Source organism: Narcine bancroftii, chromosome 5, assembly GCF_036971445.1.
Source record: "Narcine bancroftii isolate sNarBan1 chromosome 5, sNarBan1.hap1, whole genome shotgun sequence".
NCBI classification, from domain to species: domain Eukaryota; kingdom Metazoa; phylum Chordata; class Chondrichthyes; order Torpediniformes; family Narcinidae; genus Narcine; species Narcine bancroftii.
In genome coordinates this window covers 1,947,398-1,959,680 of record NC_091473.1, presented here as the reverse complement: position 1 = coordinate 1,959,680, position 12,283 = coordinate 1,947,398, and the positions used below count along the sequence as shown (strand labels likewise).

The window sequence follows — 12,283 nt, the reverse complement described above, 5'->3', positions numbered from 1 at the left end:
CCACAAATTCTACCCGTATATGACTGTTGGGAGGCCATCTGAGAGAGCAGGAGGCGCCTCCGAGGTGAACTTTCTAATCCTCCTCGGGAGGGATAATTGCCAGAGTACTGGTCCCCCCAGGCACCTGAATGCAGCCGCCTGAAAGCGGCTGCTAAGGGGCAGGCTGATGACAATCTGCCGGTGACCCAACTCCCCGCACCTGAGAGCCCCCTCCCCTGCTGCCTGACAACCCCCTTCCCCGCTGCCCCTGCACCCCCCCCCCCGGCACGGGATATTGGGGCAGGGGCGGCTGGTGGGGGACTTCGGAGCAGGGGTGCCGGTGGGGGAACGTGCCGCCCTAGCCCCGACATCCTGCGCCGGCTGCCCCTGCCCCAGCATCCCGAAGGGACAGGAGCCAGAGTGCACTCCGAGGTGCCTCTCCTCCAGCTGTCCCTTTCAGGTGGACAGAGCAGCACTTTCAGGGCTGCCACTTGAACGACCATTCCACAGGTCTGCATCTGCTTCTGCAGGCGCATTCTTGGCGGAGAATGTACCTGAAAATGGCTAATGGCTGGAATTTACTTCACTGTGTTGTAACTGATATGATGAAAAATAACTATTTCATCAAACTCTACATGAGTGGTATATTTCCTCTCTCTCTCTCTCTCTCTCTCTCTCTCTCTCTCTCTCTCTCTCTCTCTCTCTCTCTCTCTGTTTCTCTGTCTCTCTTTCTTTCTCTTTTTCTGTCTCTCTCTTCCTCTGTCTCTATCTCTGTTTTTCTCTCTCCCTGTCCATCTCTCTCTCTCTCGGTCTCTGCCTTTGACACTCTCTCTCTCTGTCTCTCTCTCACTATTTCTCTCTGTCTCTATCCCTCTCTTACTCCCTGTTTCTGTCTCGCTCTCTCTGTCTGTTTTTCTCCCTCTGACTCCATCTCTTTCCCCCTGTTTGTCTCTCTCCTTCTCTCTCGCTCTGTTTCTGTCATTGTCTGTCTCTATCAATGTCTCTGTTTTTCTCTCTCTCTCCCTGTATCTGTTCTCTTTCTGTCTGTCTGTCTCTCACACTCTTTCAACTCTCTCTGTCTTTACTTTGAATGTCTCTTTCTCATTTCCTTCCATTTCACCTTCTTGCTCTCTGTGTGAATTATTTATTACTATCACATGTGCATGGAAACATTTTGTTTTGCGTGTTATCCAGACGAGTCGGCCCATACTTAAATACCACAGGTGGTGAAAAATAAAACAAAAACACGGAGTATAACCGCGCTAATTGCAACTAATGCTCCACTCATCGCTTAGTCCGAATGCTGGTGAAAGAAATCTGAATCCCCTCAAGTTAAAAACTGCTGCAGCTGACATTTTCAGTGCCCCTTGACCGAAGCAAATTTTGTAACATCATCAGATTTTGGGGTCAATGATCCGAAAGGGTTCCCAGGGTCATTTTGCTACAACAAAAAGCGTCAGCGACAAATTACTACCTCAGTGAGCAACCTGCTTTCACTTTTTTATTGGCTAATCACGTAAAAACTTAAGTAGAATTGACTCTTGTAAATGAAATGGAACTGTGCACCTTCATCTGTAATTTAGTCTGCTTTCTTTCCCTATAATAGCAACAGCCTGCTCAAGGTAATGATGGAAAATCAGATTAACAGATTGAACCCCACTTAGGATTTTCCCTGACCTAATTTGGATGAAGATTAAGGCCAATCACGGATGGGGAGAGAGGAAGGTTGAAAGGAGGTCCGCAGGACGTGGGAGTTGAATTGATAAGCTTACACAAATATACAGGATCGGTTCAGTGTAGGTAAATGGGATTAAAAAGATCAGCAATATCAGTACTCTGTCCACTGACGGACCCTTCACACCTCAAGACACACCCTCTCTTCTCCCATCAGGGACAAGTCTCAAGTGTGATAGCACACGCGAACAGGCTTAAATACTGTTTCTTCCCTGGAGCCATCAGGCTCCTGACTGAACCCCATAGCAGTGGTCTCATGCTGCCCTTGCTTGGTGCTAATTAATCATCCCTTTCATTTCAATCCAATACTCTGCTGTGTGAATGTTAGAGATAACTTGTTAATCTGCTTGTCGAATTTATTTAAATTTTAAACTTAGACAAATGGCACTGTAACGGACCAGTTCGCCCCTCCGAGTCTGAGCCACCCAATTTACACGCCATTAACCTACACCACAGTACATTTTAAAAGATCCCTCCTCACCTACTAGGTATTAAGGGTCAAGTAAACCTAAAATAAAGACGATCTGAATAGATCCATTGCAGTGTTGATTTTACCCACACTGTAGGTGGTGACGCAGTGTCCTTTCTGAAACATAGAGGATCTGGCTGATGTTTAATGCTCAATGTCTCTAAAAAGGATAACATAGTGGCCCATGCTCCGGGCCGACACAGGAAATGACCATTGAACGCAGCAACCAGCAAAACATCAAGTGGGCTGAAATGCCTGTTTCATAGGCTGCCAGCAGAGTGGTGAAACTGACCATTCACCGCAGGGGGCCCAATCAGGGCCCAGACATCTGAGGTAACTAATTGGCAGCCAGTCCGCTTAAGCCATGCCCCGGTGGCGACACAGCCGAGCTGACTACAAAAGGCAGAGCTGCCACTGAACAAACTCAGTGTCGAATACACTCTACTGGTGCATGTGTCTTTCCTCTCCTGGGGATTCAAGCTATAGCCTTAGAGCTATAACTGAGAGCTATGGTGGTGACCCTGACTGGTCCAAATGGTGCTTTGGACACGAAGATGGAAGAGCAACCTGCGATCAACACTGTAGTGTTGAAGCTTCCGGGCTTCTGGATCATGGGTGTGTTTCCAGCAATCTGAGGCGCAGTTCGCCATTTGATGGATCTCCATTGACAACATGCGCTACTATCACGTGGTCAGCACCCTCGATCAGCCTGCATCATCGACTTCCTCCAGCAGTCCCCAGATCAAAGAATGTAGGTGGCCATCAAAGAGCCATTAGCCCACACTTTCAAGCTCTCCAAGCGTGAGTGCGCTGTCCAACTTGCACATCGACATTTTGGGGGACAGGGCCCTTTCCGCCCTCATGAGTGACGTGATCGCTCTCTGCGATGGCCACACTTCCTGCTTGCTGTTCCAGCAGATCTTCCTGGAGAGGCTGCTTGAGGTAATCCGGCTGCTCATCGCAGAGGAAGACTTCGATGGGCCCAGGAAGGTGGCTGCCTGAGCAGACTTACTATGGGCAGTGAAGAAGGACGCCTACACTTCGCTCGGAATACCACCAACCGACCACCCGAACACCATTCCCCATCAGTGAGCACTACTGTTTCTATCTTCGATGGTGGGGGCCCCAAGGCCCATCGATGCCACTCCCCCTGCGCCTTCCAGGAATACACCCAGGCTGGCCATCATTAATGATTGCGACAACTAGCTAACTGCATATCCTGCTACACATTCAGGATTCCCTGTCAGACTGACATTTCTTGGTGGACACTGGGGCACAATACAGTATCATTTCCCCCAGCCAGCCTGGAGGCCCGCTGCAGCAAAGTGGGCCAGGACCACCAACATCCAAACATTCAGCACTCGCACCATTCCCCTATGCTTCGGGGACAGAGAATTCACTTGGAAGTTTACGGTGGCGACCGTGCAACAACCATTACTGGGTGCAGATTTCCTGCGGGCCATCTCACTCCTGGTGGATATCAAGGGGCGCCAGCTGGTGCATACCCATATATTTCAGTCACTCTTGTTCAAGAGTCTTGTCTCATCAGCCCACACCAGCACTTAGTGAGTTCTGCTGACAACGAATTTGCTTGGGTCCTAGCAGAATTCCCCTGCATCACCACACCTCACTTCCATTTGGCAGAACCCAAACATGGTACGAGGCACCAAATCATTACAGGGGGCCCTCCCCTCCACGCCAGGGCACGGCCCCGAGAAACTCAACCTAGCCAGGGACAAGTTCAAAAAGATGGAGGAACTTGGCATTGTGCGGTGCTCTGATAGTCCTTGGGCCTCCTCTTTCCATATGATCCCCAAGGCAGTGGGTGGTTGGAAGCCGTGCAGAGACTATCGCCACCTCAACGAGGCCACCAAACTGGACAGATATCCTATCCCCCATATTCAAGACTTCATCACTAATCTGCAAGGGGCACGGATACTCTCAAAGGTGGACCTCATCAGAGGCTATCAGCAGATCTCGGTCCACCCCCAAGACATCCCAAAAACTGCCATCATAACCCCCTTTGGATTGTTTGAATTTCTCCAAATGCCCTTTGAGTTAAAAAAATACAGCTCAGACTTTCCAGAGAATGATGGATGCTGTGGGTTGGGACCTGCATTTTGCCTTCATCTACCTCAACATTTTAATAATCAGCCACACCCTCACTGAGCACGCCACCCACTTAAAACAATCATTCTCCAGGCTGAGCAATTGCGGCCTAACCATCGACCCAACCAAGTGCCAGTTTGGCTGAGAGACGATTGACTTCCTGGGCCATTGTATCGACCAACATGGAGCCAGACCATTACCCGCTAAGGTGGATGCTATTCGCACTTTTCCCATGCCATCGATGTTGAAGGGACAAGAGTTTGCAGGTATGGTCAACTTTTATCGCTGTTTCATTCCTGTGGCCGCCCACATCATGAGCCCACTCTTTCCCCTCATGACAGGACCCAGTAAAAACATACAATGGACCCAGGAGGCGACTGAGGCCTTCCATGCCATCCTTGTGCACCGACAGACAGATGCCCCGACTGCCCTCATAACAGATATCTCCAGCACAGTGGTCAGGGTGCACTTAAGCAACTGGTGAATGGACAATGGCAACCACTGGCCTTCTTCAGTAAACACCTAAGGTCAGTAAGGTATCAGATCCGTGGTCAGCCAGTCAACAGCTGCACCTGTTCTACATTTCTGAATTTACCATGGACTTTGAACACATAACCTGGAAATCCAACGTGGTGGCCAACACTCTATCCCTTCTGGCTATCTTGGCGATGCTCGACCCTACCCCTGGCATTGACTACGCAGCCCTGGCTGATGCACAGCAAGCACACCCTGACATTCCGGCGTACCGGACATCGAGATCACCCCCGGCAATCGCACACTGCTGTGCGACAGCTCAATGGGTAAACCTCACCCTGTCATTCCAACTGCATAGAAGGGGTGGGTCTTCGACTTGATCCGCAACTTGGCTCACCCGCCATCAGGACTACAGTCAAAATGGTGGTGAACAGATATGTCTGGCACTGCCTCCGCAAAGAGGTCGTCCTGTGGGCCAAGACTTGTACTCGATGCCAGTCATCCAAAATCCAGACTCATATCAAAGCTCTACCACAGACATTCGAGCCAGCATGTCGCTGCTTCAGCCACATGCACATTGACATTGTGTGGCCCTTACCCATATCCAGAGGCGCACATTACCTTCTCACAATGGTCGACCAGATGGCCAGAGGTGGTGTCACTATCAGAGACTTCCACAGAAGCATGCACATGGACTTTACTCAACATTTTGGTAGTGCGTTTTTAGGTCCCCGAACACCTTACATTGGACAGGGGTGGCCAAATCACTTCCAGTCTGTGGACCACTTTAGCCCACACCCTAGGGACCCAACTCCACCACACCATGGCATATCACCCACAGGCCAATGGGTTGGTGGTCCATAGATACCTTAAGTCAGCCTTAATGGCACAGGTTACTCGACCTAACTGGGCCGATGATCTCCCCTGGGTTATGTTAGAAATCCGCACTGCATCCGAGGTGGTCCTCAAGGCATCCACTGCCAGGTTAGTCTATGGCCCACCCCTAGTTATACCAGGCAAAGTCGTGACAGCCCCTGAGGACTTAGGGGAGCCCCCAGCGACCACATTGTCCTGACTACGCAAGTGCCTAGGCACCCTGGCCCCCGCTAAACCTAGACCTCATGGCCAACCTGCATTTGTGTCCCAAAAAACTTTACTGACTGTAAATGCGTGTTTGATTGGTGCAGGACCCACTGACCACCTCTACAGTGGCCTAACAAGGGGCCATATTGTGTCCTCAGACACAACAGCTCCACCTGTGTTTTGGACATTGGCAGCAGGGAAGGGACTTCCGCGCTCGACCAGTTGAAACCGGCCTATTTGGACTTTGACCATCCCAACATTCATCTGACCCCATGGTGCAGGGGTCGGCCTCCTAAAAACAGTGCCCCTATTACCAGTTCTGTGGGGGAGATTGCGTAGTGGCCCTCAAGCCAACACAGGAAATGGCAGTCAAGTGCGGCGACTGGCTAAGTATTGTGCGGGCTGAAATGCCATTTCATAAGCCAACAGCAGAGTGGTGAATCTGGGCAATCACCACCGGTGGATCACAGGGGGCCCAATTGGGGCCCGGGCATCTGAGGTAACCAATGGGCAGCTGGTTTTTTCAAACCACGCCCCAGTGGTGACGCAGCCGAGCTGACTATAAAAGGCAGAGCTGCCACTGAATAAACTTAGTGTCGAATATTCTCTACTGGTGCGTGTCTTTCTTCTCCTGCGGATTCTTGCTACAGCCTTAGGGCTATAACCTAGCTATACCCATAGTGACCTCTCGACAAACTGATCATTATCTCATTAATGATAAGTAAAGCAATGTCCTCTGGCAGCCCAACATCCCTTGTACTTAGGCCCTAATTACACCAATTTGACCAGATTGGACAGGCCGCAGTGTTTGCAGACTTGTGAAGGAAACACTCCATTCTGTCACAGAAATTCATGGTCAGGCAGATAGAGGAGAAGATTCAAGAATGTGTTGAAAGTCTTTGCGGGAAAAATGCACCATATCCAGAGACTCCTGAGAATCCCTGGCCCAAGACGAATCCAAATGGAAGGGGGAGCATTCAACGTGGCATCGAAAAGCTTGCCTCCATGCCTCTGGGGTACGCAGAGAAAGGAATATACAACCTCACAAGGTACCCTCCTGTCTGTCTCATCCTCCACCTTCTGCCCCAACTGTGGAAGGGTCTGCCATCCACACAGTGCCTCCATCAGGTCCCTTAGAAAGCACAGAACCATTCAAGAAGCAAGTCATCCTCAATTATCAGGGACTGACTGAGAAGAAGAATGAATGTTTTATGGGATCTTGCCATGCAACATTTGGATGCTGTGCTGTTTCATGTTACAGCAGTGGACAAATCAAGGAAGTTCATTTTTTTTGGTTGTAAAGGCCCAAGTCGATGAAAGGCAGCACAATGGAGCATATCCCTTTTGTTAAGATCCTGGCAGACCGGCCAAATGCCCTGGATTTACCATGATGGGCCTTGAATTCTTGCCTCATTAAGGGTGACACAGTGTCACAGCAAGTCAAGGTGCTGCCTCACAGAGACCAGGGTTCAATCTTGACCTCGTGTGCTGTCTACATGGAGTTTGCACAATCTCCCTGTGGCCCCATGGGATCCCCCCCCCCCCCCAACCACCACCCACCTGGCTTCCTTGCACATCCCAAACACATGTCAAATCGATCCAGGCTGGACTAGTTGATGGTCAGCAAGGACAGAGCTGGCTGCACGTCCTGGTTTTTTTTTTGTGATGCGTCTCTCTGTGGCAGAGCCATATCCTTGTATATAGCTCCACACCCTCAGCGATGCACCAGGACAGCGGTCTGATGTGAAGCTCTGAGTCTCAGCGTGAGGGAGCCTACCTACTGGTATGATGCCATGAAATGAGTGCTAGGCTGTTGTTGAGTTAAACAAGAAAGTCTCCAGACACTGTCATTGTAGTTCGATACACAAGAGGTGATGCAGCATTCTTTATGCAGCAAGGATATGTAAACCAACGTTTTGGGCCCGAGCTTTTCATCAGGTTATGAGCAAAAACCAGTGAGGCGCCAAAGGTGATGCAAGGAGCTCAGGCCCACAGGCAAGAGGACATGGGTGAATATGGGTAGGAGGGCAGAAGAGAAATAAATAACTGCTTTCAGGTGCCTGAACGCAGATAATGCACTGGCAGACGCGGCTAGGGGAGGGCAGCTGGGACGTTCAGGTTGCCGCGGAGAAGATGCCATTTCTGTCACCTGAATATGCTGGCTGAAGGAGAGCTGTGTCTGAGCAAACGCCGGCTCCTGTAGACCCATGGCCGTAGTCCCACTGCTGCTTTCAAGTGCAACGCGGGATTCTCCAAGCCGGAGAATAGACCTACAGGAGGAGGGTCAGGTAAGTGCTCCTCCTGGCCGGGTTCTCCACTTTCAGATGGCCACCCAACAGCTGCAGAAGGGTAGAATAGGTGGCTTTACAGTTGGGTATTCTGGCCACCTGAAAGCGGCTATAGTGACAGAGAGAGAGAGAGAGAGAGAGAGAGAGAGAGAGAGAGAGAGAGAGAGAGAAAGTGAGGGGGATAGAGAGGGGGAGGAGGGTAAGAGAGGACACACATGCACACACCCACCACTAATTGATCCAGCTAGCTTACTATACATCTGTTGATACTGCTGCCTCAGTCCACCCTTCCATTCACCCTCACTTCTTCAACCACGCAAACTCCCCTCCACTTGATGCAGCCCAGAGCAGGTGCAAATGGCAAGAGAAAGTGCGTGAATTCAGACTGTCCCTGCAGAGCGCAGGCTCGCCCTTAGCAATAACAGAAATCTAATGCAGTGGCTGAGAGAACATCACAAAAGTGCCTCTCCGCAGGAAGTAGCCAATAATGAAGAACCGTAGCAAACACTATAAAAATTAAATTATTCCTTCATTGTGCAGGAATAAGAGATAAAGCAATCAGTAATATAAAAAGGCAATGAAGGATGCGAAGAGAATTGGAAATATAAATTGCACGTTAAGGTAAAACTGAAGCAATTCAATCGAGTGCAGCAGCTCCTCTTTAAGGATTAGTAGAGTCCCTGGTGACCCCAAGGTTATTAATAAAATGTTTTGCTGACATCATGAGAATATATCAGGCATCCGGGTCAGAAAGAGAGTTTTTTTTAATGAAATACAGGAGAAATAAATTGCAGAGAAATGAAAAATAATTGAACAAGGCAATTACTACCTCAAATTCATGTAATTCTTTTCGCCTTAGACAAGGATACTTATTTGCATATCTCTTCACGACTGTGGTCAGAAGGGTGGATGGAGGCGAACCTGCAAACCACTGGGTTAAGGGGGAAAAGTGAAATACTTAAAAGAAGCATGAGGGGGAAATGCCTTCATTCAGAAGGTGGTGAGAGTGTGAAATGAGATCCCAGAGGGTGGTGAAGGTAGGCTCAGTTTTGACATCTGAGAAAAATTTGGATCAGTACATGGATGAGAGGAGTGTGGAGGGTCATGGTCCAGGTGGAGGTCATTGGGACAGAGCAAAATGATAGGATGGCACAGGCTAGATGGGTTGAAGTTCTATGGTCCTGTGGTTCCACTGGATCGTGTTGTTAAACGGGTCTTCTGGTTCTTGCCTCACCTAACCTTAGTGGCACAAGCCTGCCTCCAATTACTTCATCTCTCATAATCTCTTAAAATCTTTTTTTTTCTTTTTGTCTATCTAAATACATGCGAGGACAGCATGTATCGACAGAAATCAAAGGTTTGTACGTGATAAAAATATGTTCTCAGGTGTATTTATTTTAATGCAAAGAGTATTGTCTGAAAGGCTCACAATCTTAAGGCATGAATTGACACATGGGGTTACACATTATTGCTATTAGTGAGACTTGGTTGCAGGAGGGGCAGAGGCAGGTCTATGTTCCAGGGTTCAGTTGCTTCAGACATGATAGAGGGGGAGGGATGAAAGGGGGAGGAGTGACATTGCTAGTCAGGGAAAATATCTCATCTGTGCAAAACCAGGACAGCCAGGAGGGTTTTTCTGCAGACGCCATGTGGGTGGAGTTGAGGAACGGGAAAGGTGTGACCACACTGATAGGATTGTATTATAGCCCACCCAATAGTCAGAGAGAATTTGAGGTGTAAACCTGTAGAGAGATAGCAGACCAATGTAAGAAGTAGTAAGTTGAGACGGTTGGAGATTTTAAATTTCCAAATATTGACTGGGACTCCCATACTCTGAAAGAGCTGGATGGCTTGGAGTTTGTGAAATGTGTTCAGGAAAGTTTTCTAAATCAATATATAGAGGTACCAACGAGAGATGATGCAGTCCTTGATCTCCTATTAGATGTATGTGTAGATAAACAGTTTGGGTCCAGTGACCATAATGTCATTAGCTTCAAGTTAATTTGGAAAAGGATAAATCTGGTCCTCATGTTGGGATTCTAAATTGGAGGAAGGCAAATTTTGTGGAAATGAGAAAGGATCTAGGAAGAGTGGATTGGGATATGTTGTTTTCTGGCAAGGGTGAGTTAAGTAAGTGGAGAGGCTTTAAAGGGGAAATTTTGAGAGTGCAGAGTTTGAATGTTCCTGTCAGGATTCAAAGGAAAATTACCAGGTATAAGGAACCCTGGTTTTCAAGGGATATTGGTGATCTGGTTAAGAAAAAGAGGAAGGTGTATAGCAAGTACAGGCAACAAGGAGCTAATGATGGCACATGGGACTCCCTTCACCTCACATTTAGTGTGAGATTTCAAGAAAAATTTGTTTTAGTGCATTTACCTCATTTAATTTGCTCAGGGATCCTGTCATTTGCTCTCTCCCTCAGTGCTTTGAGGGAAGCACTGGGCCTCAATGTTTGGCTTTGTTCAATGAGCCTAATCATCAAGGCCCATCACTCCCCTCAAGGCACTGTGCAAGGGAGCGAGCAATGGGATCCTAGAGCAAATTGAATGAGGCGCAGGGGCAGGTGGCAGTGAATGAGCGTTCTAAGCTACTCATTCACTGCCACCTCCCTTGGAGCCTCATTCAATCTGTTCAAGGAGCCATGCTCATCAAGGTGCAGCACTGTGGAAGAGAGCGAATGACGGGAAGGAGGGACGGAGCAAGTGACGGGAGGAGAAGAGAGAGAGCTGGCAGGCTGATACAAGCAAGCAGGCAGGAAAGAGAGAGCGAGCAAGCCTGCTTACTGGGGTAAGTGAGCGGCAGCGTCTCTGGAAAGCACGGGTGAGTAGTTTGAATGCTTTCCTCCTGTTCCAATCTTGCAAAATGGTGGCACCAAAATGTCACCTTCATATATAGGAGCCAGGGTGGTTTTTGAGGTGATTTTTTTTGGGGAAAAATGGGGGGTCTTATTATGACGTAACATAGTGTACTTGAAAAGTAGAGAAAATGCAAGAAAATACTCAAGAAGGAAATCAGGAAGGCAAAAAGAAGACATGAGGTTGGTTTGCCAGATAATGTGAAGGTAAACCCGAGCCAGGACATACACAGTAAATGGTGGGGCACTGAGGAGTGCGGAGGAGCAGAGATCTGGAAATACAGATACATTGTTCCCTGAAGGTGGCGTCGCAGGTGGGCAGGGTTGTAAAGAAAGCTTTTGGCATCTTAGCCTTTATAAATCAAAGTATTGAATATAGGAGTTGGGATGTTAAGTTGTGTAAGACATGGGTGAGGCCAAATTTGGAATATTGTGTGCAGTTCTGGTCATCTAACTACAGGAAAGATATCAATAAGATTGAGAGAGTGCAGAGAAGATTTACTAGGATGTACAGGGTCTTCAGAAGTTGAGTAACAGGGAAAGATTAAACAGGTTAGGACTTTATTCCTTAGAGCATAGAAGAATAAAGGGAGATTTGATAGAGGTTTACAAGATTATGAGAGGTATAGACAGAATGAATGTGAGTAGGCTTTTTCCACTTAGATTGGGGAAATAAATACGAGAGATCATAGTTTAGGGGGAACATTAGAGGAAAGTTCTTCACTCAGAGAGTGTTGGGAGTGTGGAATGAGCTGCCATCTCATGTGGTGAATGCAGGCTTGATAAGTTTTAAGAATAAATTGATAGATATATGGATGGGAGCGGTCTGGAGAGTTATGGAATGGGACCAGGTCATTGGGACTAGCAGAATAACAGTCAGCACAGACTAGAAGGGCCGAATGGCCTGTTTCATGAGCTGTAGCATTTACAAAATAAATTTACCACTCTCACTGAGCTGAAATATAAAGCCACAATAAATGCATATTCTGCATTAAAGCAGCACCAAATGGCGCATGAGAATTGGAGAGGAGATGTCTTGATATCGTGCTGGCTACAGATTACTTTGGAAAGCTTTCAGGCAGAGCTCTTTCAGAAACAGATGCAATGTAACAGTAAGCAAGGCTCTAGCTAAATCGTTACGTTGAGGAAATTTCCAGACTCCACAAATCAACAGTACTCTCTATCCAAAGGACCAGATGGCATGACTAGCACAGCTTCCTCAATTTCTGGACGCCCTCCAGAATGGTTCTGGGGCTTATCAACATTAGACTCCAGACGTAACACCATGAATCC

General features: G+C 48.1%; 1 protein-coding gene across 1 annotated transcript in view; it reads left to right on the top strand.

Moving 5' to 3' along the window:
- The window catches only part of LOC138763029 (guanine nucleotide-binding protein G(t) subunit alpha-1), a 78,980-nt gene that overhangs the window by 34,241 nt on the left and 32,456 nt on the right, over positions 1-12,283 (top strand). The window lies entirely within an intron of this gene.